Source organism: Coregonus clupeaformis, unplaced genomic scaffold, assembly GCF_020615455.1.
Source record: "Coregonus clupeaformis isolate EN_2021a unplaced genomic scaffold, ASM2061545v1 scaf3158, whole genome shotgun sequence".
NCBI classification, from domain to species: Eukaryota; Metazoa; Chordata; class Actinopteri; order Salmoniformes; family Salmonidae; genus Coregonus; species Coregonus clupeaformis.
Window position 1 is genome coordinate 26,851 of NW_025536612.1, and position 10,650 is coordinate 37,500.

Consider the following 10,650-nt stretch of genomic DNA (forward strand, 5'->3'; position numbering starts at 1 on the left):
AACCAGTGGCGCCACTCCTCCAAGGCAAGTTTCACCGCGAGAAGCTCCCGGTTACCCACATCGTAATTCCTCTCCGCAGGCGAAGGCGACGAGTAGTAGGCGAGGGATGGAGTTTACTGTCCGTGGAGCATCGCTGCGACAGGATGGCGCCAACTCCCACATCGGACGCGTCCACTTCAACGGCAAACTGGCGGGCCGTGTCCGGTTGAGAGAGAATCGGTGCGTTGGTGAATCGCCTCTTCAAATCCAGAAACGCTCGATCCGCCTCGGATTCCACTTGAAGCTCCTGATACTGGAAGTCAAGGCCGTTAACGGAGCGGCCACACGGCTGTAATCCCGGATGAATCTGCGGTAGAAATTCGCAAACCCCAAAATCTCTGGAGCTGCAATCTCGTACCGGGCTGGGCCCATTCCAGAACCGCTCTAACCTTCTCCTGGTCCATCCTAATCTCTCCCCTGGAGATGATGTACCCGAGAAAGGATGTCGTGTGGGCGTGAAACTCGCACTTCTCGGCCTTCCACGAACAGGCGATTCTCCAACAATCGCTGCAGAACCTGCCGGACATGCTGGACGTGGTCGGAAGGTTCCTTCGAGAAGATCAGAATGTCATCCAGGTAAACAAACACAAAGAGACCGATCATATCTCTCAGGACGTCGTTCACCATACTCTGGAATACCGCTGGAGCATTGGTCAGTCCAAAACGGCATCACCTGATACTCGAAGTGACCCATCGGTGTATTGAAACCCGTCAACCACTCGTCTCCCTCTCTGATCCGGACCATGTGATACGATTGCGTAGGGTCTAGCTTGGTGAACACCGTAGCACCCTGTAAGGGAGTCGAAGGCAGAACTCATCAAGGGCAGGGGATACTTGTTCTTGACCGTGATGTCATTCAACCCCCGATAATCAATACACGGTCGAAGAGAGCCATCCTTCTTACCCACAAAGAAGAATCCTGCCCCAGGGGTGATGACCGAGGACGAACGAGACCAGCAGCTAGGGACTCCTTGATGTAGGTCTCCAAAGCCTCACGTTCAGGGCGGGAGATACTGTATAACCTTCCCTTGGGGTAGACAGCTCCAGGGAACAGGTTGATGGCACAATCATATGGTCGGTGGGGAGGGGAGTGACAGAGCCTTCTGCTTACTGAACACTTCCCCCAAATCGCTGATATGTCTCGGGAACCAGGGACAAATCTGGGGGGTTTAGCCTCAATCACCTGACTGGGAACCGAATGGGGACAGGCAGTCTTGAGACAGTTAGCATGACAATCAAGGCTCCAACTCGTTACCTTGCCCGTCACCCAATCGAACGTGGGATTGTGTTCCTTCAGCCAGGGGTATCCAAGGACCAGAGGAACATGGGAAGACGGCAGAATGAAGAATGAAATCATCTCCGAATGATTCCCGACAACAGCATCTTTTAACCGGTTCAGTCCTCATCGTGATACGTGCCAGACTACTGCCGTTCAGAGTGGTCGCTTCAATGGCTTCCGGCAATTGCTCCTTGGAAAGCCCCCAGCTGTTCCACCAACTTCGGCATCAAGAAAGCTTCCGCCGGCACCTGAATCGATAAAAGCGTTAATCGCTAAGCTCTGATTCCTGTTCACAAGGGTAGCCGGGAAACGGGGGTCTGACAGAGGTATTGAGAGGTGAAACTGGCTCGCTAAAAGTCCTCCCAACTTTACTGAGCCGCGCAGTTTGACGACCGCCGGGAACAGGTGGCGAGGTAAATGTCCCGAACCACCACAGTAGAGGCAACAGTTAGTCCTACGTCTGAGTTGGCGTTCCTCCTTGGTTAACCCGTGCCGCCTACTTGCATTGGTTCAGAATCGGAAGACAGGACCTCTCCACTAATCCTGTGTGGTGGACGATGATCGACGTATTCTGGTCCAATCCCCGACCCGACTGGAACCTGAGAAGCTGATCGATTGGACGGACCCCATTGCTTCTCCCTCCTTCGCTCTCGGACTCGATTATCCACCCGGATAGACAAGGCTACCAAGCTGTCCAGGTCACTCGGCTCCGGATAGGAGATCAACTCATCCTTGAGCTGCTCCGACAGACCCTGGTAAAAGGCCGCTTGCAGAGACTCCTCATTCCACCCACTCTCCACAGCCAACGTCTTGAACTCGATCACGAAGTCGGCCACGCAGCGAGTTCCTTGGTGAAGCGAAAACAGGCGCCTAGCTGCGTCCCTCCCTCGGACGGAATGGTCGAAGAGCTTCCTCATCTCGGCCGTGAACCCGGGTATGAAGCCATGCAGGGGTCTTGTCGTTCCCAAACGGCTGAAGCCCACTCCAGCGCTCGACCACGCAGCAACTCAATCACAAAGGCTATCCTAGCCTTGTCTGTGGCATAAGAGTAGGGCTGTAGATCGAACACTAACCCACACTGCATGAGAAAGAACGGCATCTTCCCAGCTCCCCCTCATATTTATCCGGCGTCGGAACCTTGGGCTCACGGAAGGACACCGCTCCAGACGCGGCAGGCGGGATGGGTGAAACCGGTAGTGGATCCTCCACCGGAAACTTGCGCTGGTCCTGGACCTCCGTCAGACCGGTAGAAAGGTTCCGAACTGCCCACGCGATCTCCTGTAGCTCCGTGCTAGGTGATGGCCCAACATCTTCTCCTGATGGGTAATGGCATGGCGAACAGAGTCCAGGTCCGCTGGGTTCATACTGGCCGGATCGTTCTGTCACGGTTCCCTAAGACAGAACCCAGAAGCAGACCAGGACAAGGAGAGTAGAACGAAGGTGAGTGTTTATTACATATTCAAAAAGGTGCAGAATAATCCAGGAGACGGAGCGGGTGGCGGAGATGAGTAGGTGGAGGTGAAGTGGCAGATTAAATGATGGCCCGGCAGGGGGTTGGGTGAAAGGTTCCGGGAGAATGATGTTAATGGCTAACCGATCCGGCAGGGAATGGATGTTAGGCCAGAGCCTAAGAAGGGTGATGATCAGGACCAGGTGTGCAGATTGCTGATGGGATGCAGGTGCGGAAATCAAGAGAGCTCCCCGGAGCGTTCCAGAACCCTCGGGAAACTGGAGATCACGAACAGAAAAAACTAGTCCACAGACAGGACCCGACTCAGACTGCCGGGATCGTTACAAAATTAGCCCGACCATTTGACAGAACTAACCGCCCCTCAAAACATAAAATTAATCTTTATTCTCTCTAATACCTATGTTTGTTTGTTTTTTGGGCAGTGTTTTTGCACATTTAACATACTTCTTATCAATTTGCGTGATTTAATTCATATGGCAGTAGATCCATTTACATTACTTTTAAGGTTGTGAGCTTTCTTTGACCACAAAAGGATAACTCAAAGTCAAGAACCTTGACTCTAGATGTGTTCAGTCGTCAGGTCCTCATTTCGTACTTAGTCTGTTCAAGACGTAAATGTGTTTCAGATGACGTCCCGATATGGTATGACCCAACCAGAGTAGAGTGTGTGTGTTACACGGTCCTCATATTGTTGGTTAGCAGATATTGTACAGTTTTAACCATTTCTATAGAGTCTTGCATAAAAAGCCCAGATCCACATATGAATTATCTTTCCTAACATCTGTGGTCAATGCAGCCCTTGACCTCAGCAATGAGTGTCACCCCAAAGGAGATTATGATAGACAGGTGGTAGGAATATATTGTGACTGAACTGAGTATGATCATTAGTTTACTAATTAGATATGATCTATATTATATAACACAATATTTCATACATGTTGTTGTTGTATTTTGTTGCAGACACCAAGTGACAAGATCCCAGCTCAACCTTCAGCAGACCCAGAAGTGAGACAGAAATCCACTTCATCCTTCCAACAGGTTATTACACATTTATTGTAGATATTTTCTATATAAATTAAATTGATGTCTCAGTTCATTCCAGTATATAAATTAAATGGCTTTTTACTGTAATACAACCAACTTTTTTTGTAAAATGTTCACAATATTCACATCCCGTAACTTGTTTGGATATCATTGCATAAACAAAATTAGCCCGACCATTTGACAGAACTAACCGCCCCTCAAAACATAAAATTAATCTATATTCTCTCTAATACCTATGTTTGTTTCTTTTTTGGGCAATGTTTTTGCCCATTTAACATACTTCTTATCAATTTGTGTGATTTAATTCATATGGCAGTAGATCCATTTACATTACTTTTCAGGTTGTGAGCTTTATTTGACCACAAAAGGATAACTCAAAGTCAGGAACCTTGACTCTAGATGTGTTCAGTCGTCATGTCCTCATTTCGTACTTAGTCTGTCCAAGACGTAAATGTGTTTCAGATGACGTCCCGATATGGTATGACCCAAACAGAGTAGAGTGTGTGTGTTACACGGTCCTCATATTGTTGGTTAGCAGATATTGTACAGTTATAACCATTTCTATTGAGTCTTGCATAAAAAGCCCAGATCCACATATGAATTATCTTTCCTAACATCTGTGGTCAATGCAGCCCTTGACCACAGCAATGAGTCTCACCCCAAAGCGATTATGATAGACAGGTGGTAGGAATATATTGTGACTGAACTGAGTATGATAATTAGTTTACTAATTAGATATGATCTATATTATATAACACAATATTTCTGACATGTTATTGTTGTAATTTGTTGCAGATAACAAATTGACAAGATCCCAGGTCTTCATATTGTTGGTTAGCAGATATTGTACAGTTTTAACCATTTCTATAGAGTCTTGTTTAAAAACCCCAGATCCAAAACAGTATTGTTAATTTCTTAAGCCAAATTATTTTCACATACAGTATAATGTATAATATCCTAATTTACTGTTACGGTACTGTGTTATTACAAACAAATATTTATTTTTCATCATTTAATTCAAGGCAAGCAAGTCCAGTGGATTTGTACCCTTCCAGTGTCCTACTTCAAAGCTGGTAAGAAAGCTGCATTATTTTCATTAGATAAAATAGTTAAATGTTCTTAATTAACACAGAAATTTCAAGTAAGACTTATACAAATTAATTTTTGATTTGTACAGCTTAGAAAAATACGCCATTTGCAAAATCTGAGGCGCCATCATGATCGTTGTGAGGATCGTTATGAGAAGGCTAAAAAAGAGATAGCTGAGAGACAGAGGTCAATCTTAAAAGGAAGACTGCCTTACCTGCAGGGGAAAGGGCTGGATGACATTGAGGTCAATCCCTGAAGGTAACATTTTGTTTGGAATATAGTTTTTAGTCACTTCAAATATAACTATTATAAGTGTTGTTAGTCCTTAATTTAAATAACTGGCCGAAATGTTTTTTACCCAACCAGATGAAGTAGAAATGAGTGATGATGATTCCAGCGAAGAAACCATTGCTGACCTACATCAATGCAAAGGTATCCTGACTTGCATATATGTGGTAATATCTTTAAGTTATGTAACATAAATGCACATTTCTGTGTGGATTATCGAAATTATCCTCTATCTGTTTTTAAACAATCACATTGGTGGTGATAAGTAATTCCACATTTATGGATTTGCAATCAGTTTATGTTTATATCTCAAATATCAGTTAATATCTAATGTAGAATTGAATATTGCCTGACATTGAGGTTGTTTACAGTGAATAATACAAGCAAGCAAACGTATTGTCATAAAGCTCATAGAACATAATCACATTTATCATTACTTTGCAAAGGCTCAACAACAGAGACTTCTAGGGACCAGACACTTCTGAGGCAAACACCAGAGTCAACCACCCTGGACAACATGGAGGGCACTTCTGAGTCAACCACCCTGGACAACATGGAGGGCACTTCTGAGTCAACCACCCTGGACAACATGGAGGGCACTCCTGAGTCAACCACCTTGGATAACGTCACATGAGCAACACACAACCAAGACATGGTAAAATAGTCATCCCAAGCATCCTCAAAGTGCTCCAAAGGAAAGCAAGGTTAGTAAGCATTTTGTATTCACATGTATTGATAACATCATATAACTACTAACTAGAATCCTTTGTATTATATCCTCCATTTGTCACTTTAGCAGAGCTCATTGTTAATCAGTTGTATTTTGTTTCCATTTATGAAAGCTGTGAAGGTGAGAAGCAAGTGGACAGGTGATGAAGTGAAAGCTGTTGAGCGGCATTTGCTTCATTTCATAACAAGCTGCAGAATACCAGGTAAAAAGGACTGTGACTCCTGCCTCCAAGCAGAGCCAGTAGCTCTGAAAGACAGAGACTGGGTTGCTATCAAATACTACATCCACAACAGAAACGTAGCATTAAAAAGGAAGATGAATAGATAGAACTAGAGCATGCCAACTGTAGCTCAGGTACCATTCAATTCCAATTTCAATCAGCTTCTCCTCAGATAGTGTTAATATCTGTGGGTTTCATGTTCATATTATTTTATTTTCCTTAAATGATTTATATTGTTGGTTCTTGTACAAACATGCCACATAGGCTCGGACTGTAGATCCCACATGTTCGTATGTTTATGTATAATTGAGGGCTATTAATGAGCATATGTTTGCCACTTATGGTCACATTTTTTGGAATAACAGTTGATGATATAGGTTAATACTCTGCTCTCATTGACAGGGAAAAGAGATAAACAGTACTTAAAGGGATTGTTATTGTTCTTAAGTTTTCAGAAGCACTTTGTTCTTAACCACAAGTTGTTGAATGTGGCAAGGTGTTTAAATTACTGTTAAACTATTCCATTTCAATGGGTGCTTGTAACAGGCCTCGTGTATGGTAACTTGCACTATGTAACTATGATGTAAATCCCTAACGTTATTTAGACAGGTTAGCTGAATGTACACTGTCATGTTTCATAGAAGCTGGATGCTTTAATAGAGAGTTTCATTCATTTCAAACATGCCATTTCTACTGCCTTGTGCATAGCAGGGAAGGAGGCAAAGTGTAGGTAGTCTATTCTGGGTGTTCAATTGATTTGTTAATTTGCATATTTTCGCTGGCACTCAATAAAAGTAAGGCATAAAGTGTTCCCTCTTTTTTTACATGAATATTGACTGCAAATGTATTGTTATAAATAACAATAATACGACTTAAACAGTAGACTGAGAATACATTATATTTATGAGCTATGTGAACATGGATAGGCATTTCTGTTGAAGGTTACCTGTCTGGTGAGCATGATTATTATACATTACATTACATTTACGTCATTTAGCAGATGCTCTTATCCAGAACGACTTACATATATATATTTTTTTATACTGGCCCCCTGTGGGAATCGAACCTACAACCCCGGCGTTGCGAATGCTCTATCAACTGAGCTACATCCATGCCGGCCATTCCCTCCCCTACGCTGGACGAATTGTGCGCGCCCATGAGTCTCCCGGTCGCGCCGGCTGCTACAGAGCCTGGATTCGAACCAGGATCTCTAGTGACACAGTTAGCACTGCGATGCAGTGCCTTAGACCACTGCGCCACTCAGGAGGATTATAATAATTTTTTAAAAGCTTTAGTTAAGTATTGTACACCTATGATTCTTATGCAGACATTTCAACATGTAACCGGAACCACGTTAAAATACAGACCCTATTTACAGGTTCTTCATAAGTCACATAAACCTGAAAATCAGTGTGTATCTATGGGCTGCTGTTGCTATGGGCCTTATATGTCACATGAACCCGAAAAAGTCCTCATATATACTATTAAAATCAGGTCTGAACAAAATATAGCCCTAGACAAAATCTCAACAGATGGATGTATTCCTAGAATCATGGGACCAAACTATTCTGATTCCCAGGTCTCTTGGACCTTGGGAAAGGCATGTCCCAATATGTCACATTTTTGTCATAAGTCCTGATATTGTCTATAAACACGTATGTGTGTGTGTGTGTGTGTGTGTGTGTGTGAGTGAGTATAAGTGCTGCCCATTGAGAGAGGTTGACCTCTGTGGCACAGAGAAGGCTGTAGATCACCGTAACCTTTGTGGAGCAGGCTGGCTCCATTGTGTCTCTATAACAGGGGTGTGGAACAGGCACATGCAAAGACGCATTTATCCTCACAACAGATGACAGAGAGAAGGAGGGAGGGAGGGACGGGGGGAAAGAAAGAAAGAAAGAAAGAAAGAAAGAAAGAAAGAAAGAAAGAAAGAAAGAAAGAAAGAAAGAAAGAAAGAAAGAAAGAAAGAAAGAAAGAAAGAAAGAAAGAAAGAAAGAAAGAAAGAAAGGGAGAACAGAGTGGTGAAGGGAGAGAGACTGTAACGATCCCGGCAGTCTGAGTCGGGTCCTGTCTGGTGACTAGTGTTTCTGTTCGTGATCTCCAGTTTCCCGAGGGTTCGGGAACGCTCCGGGGAGCGCTCTTGATTTCCGCACCTGCATCCCATCAGCAATCTGCACACCTGGTCCTGATCATCACCCTTCTTAGGCTCTGGCCTAACATCCAGTTCCTGCCGGATCGTTAGCCATGAACAGTATGTTTGTCAGCGTATCAGCCTCTGAGCTACTAGTGTTAGTTTTGTTGTTTTGCACATTGTTGGCTTGCCGTGTACTTACCTCCGTTTGTTTCTATCTGCAGTCTCTCACCCGGAACCTTCTCCCAACCTCTGCCTGATGGTCGGGCGGCTGCCGAGCCATTACCGGACCAACCACTGCACCCTCAACAACCCATCCACGCCACCCGCTCTGTTCCCTGGATTATTCAGCCTCACTCGGGAATCTATTAAATAAACACTCACCTTTGTCTCAACGTACCTTGTCCTGGTCTGCTTCTGGGTTCTGGCTTAGTAAACCGTGACAGAACGATCCGGCCAGTAATGAACCCAGCGGACCTGGACTCTGTTCGCCATGCCATTACCCAGCAGGAGAAGATGTTGGGCCATCATAGCACGGTACTACAGGAGATCGCGTTGTCAGTTCGAACCTTTCTACCGGTCTGACGGAGGTCCAGAACCAACGCAAGTGTCCGGTGGAGGATCCACTACCGGTTTCACCCATCTCGCCTGCCGCTTCTGAAGTTGTGTCCCTCCGTGAGCCCAAGGTTCCGACGCCGGATAAATATGAGGGGGGGAGCTGGGAAGATGCCGTTCCTTCCTTATGCAGTGTGGATTAGTGTTCGATCTACAGCCCTACTCTTATGCTTACAGACAAGGCTAGGATAGCCTTTGTGATTGAGTTGCTGCGTGGTCGGGCGCTGGAGTGGGCTTCAGCCGTTTGGGAACGACAGGATCCCTGCATGGCTTCATACCAGGGGTTCACGGCCGAGATGAGGAAGCTCTTCGACCATTCCGTCCGAGGGAGGGACGCAGCTAGGGCGCCTGTTTTCTCTTCACCAAGGAACTCGTAGCGTGGCCGACTTCGTGATCGAGTTCAAGACGTTGGCTGTGGAGAGTGGGTGGAACGAGGAGTCTCTGAAGCGGCCTTTACCAGGGTCTGTCGGAGCAGCTCAAGGATGAGTTGATCTCCTATCCGGAGCCTAGTGACCTGGACAGCTTGGTAGCCTTGTCTATTCGGGTGGATAATCGAGTCCGAGAGCGAAGGAGGGAGAAGCAATGGGGTCCGTCCAATCGATCAGCTTCTCAGTTCCCAGTCGGGTCGGGTGGTGGACCAGAACACGTCGATCATTCTCCACCACAAAGGATTAGTGGAGAGGACCTCTCTCCCGATTCTGGAACCCATGCAAGTGGGGCGGCACGGTTAACCAAGGAGGAGCGTCAACATAGACGTAAGACCAACTGCTGCCTCTACTGTGGTCGCTCGGGACATTACATCTCCACTTGTTCCCGGCGGTCGTCAAACTGCCCGGCTCGCTAAAGTTGGGAGGACTTTTAGCGAGCCAGTTTCAACCCTCTCAGTACCTCTGTCAGACCCCGTTTCCCGGCTACCCTTGTGAACAGGAATCAAAGCTTAGCGATTAACGCTTTTATCGATTCAGGTGCCGATGGAAGCTTTCTTGATGCCGAGTTGGTGGAACAGCTGGGGCTTTCCAAGGAGCAATTGCCGGAAGCCATTGAAGCGACCACTCTGAACGGCAGTAGTCTGGCACGTATCACGATGAGGACTGAACCGGTTAAGATGCGGTTGTCGGGGAATCATTCTGAGATGATTTCATTCTTCATTCTGCCGTCTTCCCATGTTCCTCTGGTCCTGGATACCCCTGGCTGAAGGAACACAATCCCACGTTCGATTGGGTGACGGGCAAGGTAACGAGTTGGAGCCTTGATTGTCATGCTAACTGTCTCAAGACTGCCTGCCCCCATTCGGTTCCCAGTCAGGTGATTGAGGCTAAACCCCCAGATTTGTCCCTGGTTCCCGAGACATATCACGATTTGGGGGAAGTTTTCAGTAAGCAGAAGGCTCTGTCACTCCCTCCCCACCGACCATATGATTGTGCCATCAACCTGTTCCCGGAGCTGTCTACCCCAAGGGAAGGTTATACAGTATCTCCCGACCTGAACGTGAGGCGTTGGAGACCTACATCAAGGAGTCCCTAGCGGCTGGTCTCGTTCGTCCCTCGTCATCACCCCTGGGGGCAGGATTCTTCTTTGTGGGTAAGAAGGATGGCTCTCTTCGACCGTGTATTGATTATCGGGGTTGAATGCCATCACGGTCAAGAACAAGTATCCCCTGCCCTTGATGAGTTCTGCCTTCGACTCCTTTACAGGGTGCTACGGTATTCACCAAGCTAGACCTACGCAATGCGTATCACATGGTCCG

The 10,650-nt window shown here is 46.2% G+C and overlaps 1 long non-coding RNA gene across 1 annotated transcript; it reads left to right on the forward strand.

Annotated features, from left to right (window-relative positions):
• The first annotated feature begins 3,798 nt into the window (after positions 1-3,798).
• LOC123489674 lies at positions 3,799-5,166 on the forward strand. Its single transcript, XR_006660594.1, has 3 exons — positions 3,799-3,827; positions 4,856-4,906; positions 5,011-5,166. It is a non-coding gene; the product is annotated as an uncharacterized LOC123489674 (long non-coding RNA).
• Positions 5,167-10,650: the final 5,484 nt, after the last annotated feature.